Source organism: Sprattus sprattus (assembly GCF_963457725.1).
Source record: "Sprattus sprattus genome assembly, chromosome: 7".
NCBI lineage: Eukaryota > Metazoa > Chordata > Actinopteri > Clupeiformes > Clupeidae > Sprattus > Sprattus sprattus.
Window position 1 is genome coordinate 16,169,128 of NC_137926.1, and position 11,263 is coordinate 16,180,390.

Below are 11,263 nucleotides of genomic sequence, written 5' to 3' on the forward strand. Positions count from 1 at the left end.
GTGCACACCGGGCGACTGAAACGGGACAAGCTACGTAAAGATCAACAAGCTCTGCGGAGATTTATTGGAAACAATACGACGATTGGATAGAAATCGGTAAAGTTCTGGAGAAAACAACAATGCGCGTGTGTGTCCTCTCTAACTTCTGTTAGTTGGAGAGGGGTATGCTTCTTAAAGAGCAGTACACGCTGTAGACACCAAGAGTACGAGGTAAGAGATTTCATGAACTTATTAATGAGACAATTGTTATGATACAATAGCCATCTCTTGAAATATGGCTTCAATAGCATTTTTTGAGTGACTTTATTGAATGAAGACATCAGGCCAAAGTATATATTCTTTTGTAATTTAACATCACAGTTCATTTTTTTGGCGAGTAGACAGGAAACACTGTAGTTCAACTGTCGCTAAGGCTTATACGCATCACAAGTTGATTCACCGTGAAACGGTTTCTGAATTTCCCATGCGATCAATTCCAAACTTTTCCCCTAAAATGACCGTGCGTGCCAGGCCTATGCCCCACCCCCGGTATTATTTCGGATAGTCAGCCAGGAGACCGAGTTGGCTATTATTTTGGAGGTATTAAAGTTACTTTGCTAGGCTCTGGGTCTGGGCAGCTTCACACAAAGTTTACTCGGTCATTATGCGTGGGTATGCATAGACTGTCAACTCGGGATGAAATATGCTCTAGCATAGCCCTTCGACTTGGCTTCAATAAGCCTTGCGCTATTTGTCATACATTTGTGTCGTATGCCTGTGAGGCATGACTTGATTGTGCCTAAAAATGTCTGGTGCCAGTTGGCAGTACCTGCCAGTATGACTGGTCGCAGTGGAATTGTTTTGGTGTAATAGGTCTATTTCACTCGTTTGAAAGTAGCCAACATGCCATTTTCCAAATGCTATTAAAGTGTTTATTAGCTGCATAACATTTTTCTGTGCAGTGATTTTGTGATCTTAAAGTGGATCACAAGCAACAAAGTAATGTATTTATGCAGGAGCAGTTTTTGATTGATTGATGATAACTTGTTGAAATGTGTACAGAACAATACTCTCGAGTTGAGTGTGTGTTAACAGAAAAACTTGATTATGGGATGTCTTTCCAAAGACTAAACTTGAAGTTATACTTTCTGCATCAGCGTGTAGTACAATGTAAGGATCTTAGGGTCCAAGTGACGTAAATGTCGTCATCAGAGGGTTTACCCAGGGCTCTGTGTGGACGTCCATGTAACATCCAATTTGTGCCACTATGCTAGAGGTGCACCAACCTCCAAACAGACTTGAAGGTAGTAGTCGTGTCCTCAGCTGTCCTGGTGCGTCATCTGCAAGGGGGTATAGCTGAAGATGTAAGGTACAGTCAAATATCTTTGGTACAATTGTATGGGTATCCTTTCCCCTATATTGGTGCCAGTATATGGTACTATGTATGGAATGGAACTCCTACCTTGTGGTTTGTTGCCTAACCTTGAGACGTTGTTGAGACTAGCACCAGAGGCGTTCCCATACAGCATCCAACCCTCCTTTGTTTCAGGGCACAGCTAATTAAACACCTAGCCTATGCTTTAAGTGGTCTGGGCTGTGCTTCGCAGCACAGATGGAAGAGCTGGTATATGCATGTGTCTGTCCTTCTGTCTGTCTTAATTTGTGGCTCTGTTTTTCTATGTCTGTGCAAGCAATGTAGTGTTGTAATTCTTCCTTTGGTTTGTCCGAACACGCACAAAAAGAACTTTTTTTTGTCATGCTCTCTAAAACTGACGCATGTAGGCCACGCTAGCATGCACCTGTGGTTTGTGCATTGTAGATATTTTCTTTTTTTTTGTACAGTGATGTGCGGTGCGATGCTCACAGCTGCGGCAGAGACGTGCTTCCATCCCCCTGCGCAGCCATCTGAGTGTAGGCGGTCGACTCCGCTGTTCTCTGAGACGCTTTCTTTACATTGGCCATCTCTGTATGATCCCATGCAGAGCCTAGTCAGGACAGACCGCTCAGAGACTCCCCCCTGGCGGATCTCCTCAGTTGACCCTTCAGGCTGCTGTAGGCTTAAATATGCACTGATGGTGAATGGTGAAAGTGCTAATCAAAACACGTACAGAGGCTCGTCCAGGTCCTGCTGGGGAGTCATGGTCGAGTCACGGTTGAGTACGACCTCTCGCTGTTCTACTGTGGTTGACTCAACTTGGATGATTCATCTCGGAGTCACAGAGTCGAGTTACAGTGGTCTGAGACACGATCTGAAGTCAAACATGATTCTTAGTCATGCAGCATTGTACCTTTCAGCCTGGATGTAGATAAAGACTTTCTGTTATGTTGACCTCATATGGGTATGATCTCATGTGCAGCAGCAAGTCCTTCATTGTATTTGACAGTGAAGTGGATGTGAATTGCCTCGGGACCAAAATGGAAGTACGTATACACACACTCACACACTCACACACTCACACACTCACACACACACACACACGCAAACATGCAGACAGACATAAACACACAAACGTACATTAGGATTGTTCCGCATGCTTTATTAGGAGATGATTTAGTGGAAAGGAGGACATGCTGATTTCCAAGTACTGCTCGAAGGACAATCTGTACAGTTGGGAGAATGAACTGGACTTTTGTTTTCTTTTTGCCTCACAGCTTGTGTTGCATCTTCTTTCTTTTTTGTTTCTCCTTCTTTCTTTCTTTCTTTCACCATCTCCCTCCTCTCTATTTCTCTCCTCTCTTTATATGCCTGTGGTTTCTGTTGTCTTTTTTTCTCTCTTGCAGTTTTGTGAGCATGGTCACAATTCCATACATTCCTGCTTTTCCGGTTTTCTGCCGCGTGCCGACAGGAGAAGTGGTTTTCCATTGCCGGTTTATCTCCCCTAGCGACAAGTCATGTCTGCTTCAGGGCTCCTTGGGAGCTGCACACACACACACACACTAACACAGGTGTACGTTTTGACACACAAAGCCCCTTGCACTGTTTATAGCTTTGAAGTGTCAAATAGCACCATTCAGTGTTTTGAAATTTCTTGGGATGCTGAGTTTAGTATTTGGTCTCATGCTTTACAGGAAAGGCCACAGGCATGCAATTTGACCCTGTAGCATGACCCTGTTGCGTAGCGATGCACAGTTATGTTGCATGGACAGTTATGTAGCTCAAGCATACGCACACACAGCCAAAGTGTTCAGTAATTTTTCGGCGCAAGCTCATAGTTGAAGCATTTCGTTCAGGCACCGAACAGTCCTGGCACACAGTTGAATAATACTGCCCAAGCACCAGTAAATAGCTCCTAACCGGGCTCACAGTTACAGCATTCACACTTAGCTAGTGTGTTCACACAGGTCCATTAGCCCAATACAGAACATAGGCACACAGTAGAAAGACATCAGAGCAGACCTATAGTATAGCAGCTCCAGCATTCCCATCAACATAGAGCACATACACATGCCTGATCGTCAGTGCTTGGAATGTCAGCAATGCGAAAGCCTGGGACACTTATGTGCATGTTCTGCTGTAAACACTGGCTAGGACTGTGTTGTTCCTGTGACCGTGAGACTCTTGCTGGAGATAAAACCATGCAAGCTCTTGTATTGTTTCTTGTCTTCTTTCGTCTTCTTTCTTTTCCTGCCCTGTTCTGTCTGGTCGCTGGTTCCCCCCTTCAGGCTGTGGGCAACCACATGAATGTTTGAGTCTTGAGCTGGAGCTGTGTCTGCCATCGGTGCTGAAATATGACTATTTTTCCCCCCTCAGAGTCTCGTGGTGGACAGCCATTAATGCTTGCAAAGACGGGAACTTGGTAACTGTACTTAAAAAAAAAAAGCATTAAAAAAAAAAAAACAGAACAGTAAATATGTTTAACATCAGCAGACATGTAATTATGAAATAATAAATCTGCGTCACTGGATTTCTCTGGTGGAATGCAAAGGCTCTGGGGCTTTGCACTCAGTCTCAGCACTCAGTCAGCTCTGTTCCAGCTTCAGATAAGTGGACCCTCCTCCTCTCAACAGCTCCCAGGCCAGTGGCTGGTGGAGATTAGTAACATATGCGATGGCAGCAGCTCCACTACTGGTCCCAGAACAGCGGCTGGAGTGTAGTGTCACAACTAATGGCAGTGGCACCCTCTTTGACATGACAAACTACTGACTCATGTCTCCACTGCCAGGAATAGACATTGTCTGTGTTGTGTTGGACTACGGATTCTCAACAGCTCTGTGTTTGTGTGTGTGTGTGTGTGTGTGTGTGTGTGTGTGTGTGTGTGTTGCAGCTCGTGTCACAGGCACTCTTTTTTTTTTTTTTACACACACCTGCCTTGTCAGTCGTGCCCGTCATCACACCTTTTATCTGGAGTGACCACACCTCCCAAAATGGAACCCTCTGTTTGGTCTGGGATAGAGGCCTGCCACTATCACCCACAGACCTACACAAACCACTAGTGTGTGTGTCTGTCAGATAGATGTGCAAACACAGCGGGCAGAAGAGATGTATGAAGATATGTATGAAATTCTTCAAACCTCTTTAAATGGACTGAAAACAGGCCAGATGAAGCATCTGTTCCAGAGTGCAGCTTCGAGCAGGAGGCAGGCTCTGGCTAGGTTTAGGTTAAATCCCTGGCTGCTGGAGATTGATCTGACCCCTCCACGCCTGGCCAACAGAGCTCTAACGGAAACTCAGTGGACCCAGGTAAACTCTGTGGAGTATGAGCATGCCTGACCCAACGTGTGTGTGTGTGTGTGTGTTTCTGGGGTCAGGGAAGAGCTCAGATCAGTGGATTTTCCATATGCCTGGCCCAGTGTTGCCTGACCCTGTGTGTGTGTGTGTGTGTGTGTGTGTGTGTGTGTGTGTGTGTGTGTGTGAAGCAGGACTGCTCACATCTGCATTTTAATGGTAATCTGTCTGGGACAGTTCCTCTAACAGCTGTTGAAGCCTCACTGGGGCAGACTGTGGCTGCAGCATTGTTGTCTGGCCCAGTGTGTGTGTGTGTGTGTGTTTGTGTGTGTGTGTGTGTGTGTGTGTGTGTGTGTGTGTGTTAGAACGCCTGCATGGCTATGTCTGTATGGATGTCACCCTGTCTGCCCTTTTGTATGTTTGTATATGTGTGCGTGTGTGTGCGTGTGTGTGTGTGTGTGTGTGTGTGTGTGTGTGTGTGTGTGTGTGGACTCTGTGGTGTCAGTGACTTGAGTGACTAGATGGTTTTTAAACAGCTGGAGCTGCTGCTTCACCATGACTGGCCTGTTATCTGGAGAATAGTCCAGAGCGGTGTGCCGTATTGAACAGCGCAGCATCTTGTTGTTTGTCTACTTCATTGTATTGCCATTGTGGTCAAGCCATTCAGTCTTGTTGGGTCAACCACATGATTTGTTTTGGTAGTCCTTATAGAATTGTTCCCGGTCGAGAAGAATCCACCTCTGCTGCTGTTTCCCCCAAAAGCCTTGCGAAGGCATCTCTCTCATTATGTTTTTGATTTGGTTTAATCTTTTGTGTACAGACTTATCTGCTTTCGACACATTATACATTTTTGTATCGTGATTTATCTGCGCGATTATACATGTCTGATCTCTTCACATCATGCCTACTCATGGCTGAAAATCACTGCACCATTGGAAATGGCCGCCCCCTTTAGAGCTCGCCGGCTGCGGGGTGAGGCAGAGATAAGAGCGCAGTTTAAAAAGAAATGAAGGGGGGGAATGGCCGGGCCCGGCCTTGCCGCATGACTGGAGCGGCTCCTGACTTATCAGGAGCAGCATCTCGCTTTGTAACAGGAGTGGTAGAAATGTCAACACTGCTCCTGAGAGTGTGTGTTATCAGTGAAAACGCCTATATTTTTTCAGCCCCTGTTTCTTCTCTCCTCTTTTTTTTTTTTTGTCGATGTAGCCTGACTGGAAGTAGACATTTCCTGCTGGTTTCCACAATGAAGGTGCGAAAATGTGTGAAAAAAAGAAGAAAACAAAAATGAAAATAGAAATAAATGTGTTTGATTTAGTATGAAGAGATCTCTGAGGAGAGGGTGTGGTGTGTGTGTGTGGGGGCCGGGTCAGACTGGGTTGGGCAGAACTTTATCGGACTTCCCCCCACATGGGCATGGGTTTAACAGGACTCCTAATGAGGGCAGTTTCACGGGTGATTGGAATCACACCAGGACTAAGCGATGCGGAGGCTCACTCTTCTGGGAAGTCCCATTAGTCATGGAAATGGCCCCTGAAGGAACAGGAGCGTTTGTCATTTTTGTTTTAAGTTGGTAGTTTGATGTTGACCATAGATACATCAATCTGCACTTGCACTTTTCAAGTCTGCAAAAGATGCATTTTTAAGGGTGTCACAGACACATGTAAGTCTGTGTAGTATACAAGTTTGTCACTGGTGGTTTGAAAGTATATTTCTCAAGACTAAGCATGTTTAAGTCCATGTAGGCTTTTTCACATATAAATACACCCCAAACCACCCTTCCATACTCTATTCAGCACTGAAGAACTGTGTTTCCTCATGCTAGTGACTAGATGAGTGAATAACTTCATACACACACACACACACACACCTTTATGAAGTGTGCACTCAGTGTGAACCTTTCTTGGAAGCTCGTCTGAGACCAATTTGTTTAAACACTCAAACTATGCGAGGATGTTCCTGAACATAGAAATGGCAACCCCGATTGGTTTATGAATAAGCCCCTAAACTGGTAATTGCAGGAATGATTTGCATTTAAACTGCGATACATTTTCTTGTCATGTCGCTGTCTGTCATTCCTTTCAGATTATCATGATGGTTAGACAGGGAGATTACCGGTTCTATGTCATGATGTACGGGTCTCATGAAGTGGTTCCCATATTTTCTCTCACCCAGGCCCTGGTGTAAGGCTGCATGAGCGGTGTGCTTTTGAAGGACCGGTTGACCTCTCTCAGAGATGGATGTGTTGACCTGTCCGAGCTTCGCTAGGCGCTGGTCTTGGACGTGTCCCTACTGACAGCCCATGCAGAGCTCCATTCCTTCCCCCACCACTTTGTAGTCATTAACCTTTGAGATAAAATGCCCAGCATTTTTGTGAACAAATGGCCATATTTGACTAAGATAACGTGACTCCGGAGATATGCAGTATAAGGCTCCGGCGTCTATTTAAACTTAGGCCTGTGCTGATAACAAGTGTGTGTGTGTGTGTGTGTGTGTGTGTGTGTGTGTGTGTGTGTGTGTGTGTGTGTGTGTGTGTGTGTGTGTGTGTGTGTGTGTGTGTGTGTGTGTGTGTGTGTGTGTGTGTGTGTGTGTGTGTGTGTGTGTGTGTGTGTGTGTGTGTGTATTAGTTGGATGATTCTTGTCTCTCCGTGCCTAAGGCCCTGGCCACACAACAACGGTTAAAAACGCTTTGTGGTGTGTTGGCCTCGCATCCACACGGTCTGAAACCCCACACTTCCGTCGCCGTGTGAACAGGTGAAAACAGAGATTGACGACACTGCCCAACTTTATCCAATCACGTTTCATTCACTCTCAAGTCTGAGCTCCAGTCTCCAAAGAAGAAAATATGTTTTTTAATGGTCAGACACCTCATAGTTCTATTTCTTCGTGGGGGATGTCATTTATCAGGAAACATCAGTGGCTAAAGCCTTTTCTTGGTTTGTTAGATATAGAGTGACGCATGCTAGCAAACTCAGGGTTGTTAGGTAGGTTGCTACATGCTAGCAACCTCAGGGTGACTTTAAGTTCACTTCACTGGGTAAATTCTGTTTGCCCAAACCATGTTTTGCTGATGTTGAAAAATAAATAATCTTGTGTCAAAGTGCTGTCCTGAAACTGACTCACTTGTTTTTATCTTACTGTTGCTGAGTTCTCAAAATATTGTAGTGTAGATGTAAAACCTTTTGAAAGGAAAATGTTTGTTTTCAAATCATTCTGTTGTTGTTTAGAGGGGGCCTAAAGAACTTTAGGTTCTGCTGCGTGTGTGTGTGTGTGTGTGTGTGTGTGTGTGTGTGTCCGTATGTACGTGAGGGAGCGACTGAGATTGTGTTGCTGCCCCAGGGGTTTGTTTACTCACAATGGCAACTAAGCCCTGTGTCAAAACCCCCTCACCACACAGGCGTGTGTGTGTTTGTGTGTGTGTGTATGTGTGTGAGAGTGTGAATAGCGTGTATTTGAGATGTGGTGCCACCTCTCTCTTTCTGTCTACTGGACAACTGCTGCTGATCTCACCATCATTCACAGAGGGGGCCCTCCTTCCCCTCATCAGAATGATTAGTCAGGTTCAGATTCCCACACACACACACACACACACACGCACACAAACACTATACTAGCCCCCCAGTTCCCCATGCAGCCCAAACCCAGTTTATGTTGCACCTCCACAAGAAAAAGCCTTTATCATGTGACTGTGAGTAGGCATGAACAAGAACTTTAACGTTTGGTTTAGTAAAAGTCTAGCCAAATCTCTCTCTTTCTCCCAGTAAGGGAGTTTTGGGGTTCTGTGAGGCTGACAAGAGTATGGATGCCATTTAAACTTTGATAAGTGCACCGTCTCCTCTGTCCCTAATTTGATCCAAGCTGCATCCAAGAATAGATGGTGGCAATGGAAATGAGTAACAGGCATGTTGAATGCTGGTCGTTGGTTTGTGTCCTCCCCAACCCCCTCCAAACCAAGAGGAGTGCCACACTGTAGCTCTTCTCTGGAGCATCATTTCCCTCCATCCATTTTTCCCCCTCTTCCCCCCTCCCCCCCTTTTTTAGTTTGTTTTTTATATCGGAGTTATCACATCGGAATGAAACATGTTCTCCCTCTGAAAATACCTAGTATTGACCAGCTGAGAGAATCTTTGAAGGGATTTGATTTGGGTCTGTTTTGGTTGTTCAGTCGGCATGGCAACTTTCCTGGTCGGAATACCCATGCATGTATTGGACTCCAAACTGGCTATTGTTCATGGGTCTCTATTAATACATTGGTTAAGATGTTACATATCTTCTATTGAAGGCCAGGTTTGAACCGTATTGTAGCGGTGCTGTGGTGACTGTGGTATCTTGCCTTCAGGGCTTAGTTTCTTGTGCATTTACTTTTAAGTCACTGTTAGACTATGAGCCAGAGGAGGAGGGAGGAATGCCAAGTGCCCTGATTGTGGTGCCATGCCGGTATCAGTCGAACCTGAGGACATTGGCCTCATAGTGTCTAAACAAAGCTTATTCCATGACCCATGACTGCTTAATTCAGACACTGAGGCCGATTTTTGGTTTACAAAATCAATGTATAACCACGATTAATAGTCAGGAAATGAATGGAAATTGGCTGTGAACTCAAGACTGATAAATATTTTGTGAGTTTTTGAGTAATTGTGGACCAAGTGTTTTTGTGTTGTCTTACACTTTTCATGGCTCACTTGAAAGCTTTCCCAAGCTCAGTGGCTTTATGTAGACTTGAACTAAGCTGGATTTACACTGTATAGACATTGTCTGTCACAATTCTGCTTTATCTACATCCATCATTGCAGGCTTATATAACAGTATCTCTTTTTGAGGACCCTGCCGTAATGACAATGGAATAATATCTTGCTGTCCAACTCCTGCTCATGTAGAAAACTAAATAACTTGACATTTCTTTCAGATGAGGTAATCACCAAATATTACATCTGACCATTCAGCTAGAACATTAAGTAAAATTAAATGAATATGGTTGATTACATTGGATATGACATCATAATCATACCACTGAAGTGTGTGTGTGTGTGTGTGTGTGTGTGTGTGTGTTTCTGGCAGTTTTGATGAATTATCAGTGAGGCAGTCTGCTGGCAGATACCTCAGTGTCCGTACTCTCCTTCTCAGTTTAAATGATGTCATGGTCATACTACTCTGTGTGTGTGTGTGTGTGTGTGTTTGTTTTTAGATGGCTGTGGGTAAAAGCAGGAATGTGTTTGTGTGTGTGTGTAAAGGAGCACATGTCTCAGACTGCTGAACTGACCAATGTGTGTGTGTGTATGTTTTCAGAGGTAGCACATGTCTCAGACTGCTGTACTGACCTGCGTGCGTGCGTGCGTGCGCGTGTTTTCAGAGGTAGCACATGTCTCATAAAGCGCTGTGTGGTGAGGGCAGATTCTCCACGATGAGTCAGTGCTGCTGCCTGGGACTGGGCAATGTTACTGTGTGGGGACGCCTCACACACGGCCGAGGAATGTCAGGCTCTGGCCTCAGCCCACTGGTTACCACTGCTAAGGCTGGACGGGTTTGGACTATTTTAGGCCCCTGTGCTGGAATGACTAGAGAGGAATGACATGCAGGATATGTTTGAAAAGTTGGAAGTATGTCAGCCCCAAAGAAGCAGAGGTATGGTGGGTTAAAGGTCTCTGTTAACTGTGTGTGTGTGTGTGTGTGTGTGTGTGTGTGTTAGGAACAGGGTAAGGCTCCCTCTCACTGATGACCCCTCAGAACACATTAGACCTTTGACCTTAGGGATGAGCACATGTTCAGGGTTGGCAAAAACTACAAAGTGCCCCCTCCCCATCCCTAGCTTTTCTCTTGGGAAATCCCTGAGGATCTGTGTGTGTGTGTGTGTGTGTGTGTGTGTGTGTGTGTGTGTGACAGAGAGAGTGACACATGCTACATCCTGTCTAGGTCATGATGACTGGGTTCAGTGACCCCTGCCTGCTCATAACCCCACCTCTCCTACTCACAGGCTAGTTTTCATTCGTAGCTATGGACTGCACCCATCTCCCACACACACACACAAACAAACACATTTACTCACAGAAACACACACACACACACACACAAAAGAGTTTAGGTTTAACTCTCATCCATAGCCATGGCCTCTATCTTTGAGAGCCTTTCCAGTATTGCTGATACTCTGAAATGAGCCACCATTCACTATGAAGGCTGACCATATCCTCCCCTGCTGCAGGTCTCTCCTTTAAGTGGGGTTGAGAGGTGAGGAAGTGATCTGGTCATTAGACGGAAAATGGAGTGAGCCGTTTCAGAGCTGAAAATCCCCCAGCTAACCCTAACCCTTTAATCCCATCACAGCCTCCGGTCCATTCATGAGAACGTCTCACAATACACACACACACACACACACACACTTACACACACACACACACACACTTACACACACACACACACACACACACACACACACACACACACACACACACACACACATGCCCCCTTACTCTCTCACAAACACACATGCACACAGACACAGAGAAGTTGGCACAACATGCACACTTTCCATGTCTCTTGGACTGCTGGCAAAGCTAGAGGCTTTCTGAGGGATTGAGGTACCTCACAGTAACACACTTCACTCTAATGCTACACTGTGAATACGTT

At 45.3% G+C, this 11,263-nt stretch overlaps 1 protein-coding gene across 1 annotated transcript in view; it reads left to right on the forward strand.

Annotated features, from left to right (window-relative positions):
- Nucleotides 1–25: 25 nt before the first annotated feature.
- The window catches only part of LOC308368484 (uncharacterized protein), a gene marked incomplete at its 3' end in the record, with an annotated part of 41,374 nt that continues 30,136 nt past the window's right edge, over nt 26–11,263 (forward strand). The window contains exon 1 of the mRNA XM_080842653.1: nt 26–210. The remainder of the gene's footprint in view (nt 211–11,263) is intronic.